We start from the raw sequence: 527 nt of genomic DNA, 5'->3' as shown, positions 1-527 counted from the left end.
CTTGGCCTTTCCTCAGCAAGCTTCCTTTTACAAATGGCTTGATTGATCTTGCTTGCTGGCTTAGGGACAGAATTGGTGCTCTTGTTAGTTGCCTTCACTTCTTTGATGTTAAGACATGGTTGTTGTGTGATTTTTGGAGTTTTGTATTCATCCAGAGCTTTTTGAATTGGTGGTTCAATGAGCTTGTCCTTCATGAGCCTCTCTGTTTCCCTTGAGTTTGGACGTTCTTGATTGTCCTCCTCACTAGCTTGTTCTTCCACTTCCTCTTTTACACTCAACATTTGCTTTAATAGCTCTTTCATGGAGGAGGTTTGTTGATCTTCCCAAGCTTTCTTCATCTCCTCTTCATACCTTTCAATCATGGATTCAAGTGTTGAGGTATTTTGGTCCAGGGAAGTTTGTGAAGGTTGTGAGTGTTTAGGTTCTCTTGTCATCTCAAGTGCAGTTTCAGGTTCAAATATTTCCACCACCTCTTTTTTCATTGAAATTTTACTTAACACAGAGGCTTCCCCATCTGGCCCTTCCTC

This window comes from Arachis duranensis, chromosome 6 (assembly GCF_000817695.3).
Source record: "Arachis duranensis cultivar V14167 chromosome 6, aradu.V14167.gnm2.J7QH, whole genome shotgun sequence".
Taxonomy (NCBI): Eukaryota; Viridiplantae; Streptophyta; class Magnoliopsida; order Fabales; family Fabaceae; genus Arachis; species Arachis duranensis.
The sequence above is the reverse complement of the archived record's forward strand: the minus strand, read 5'-3'. Positions refer to the sequence as shown.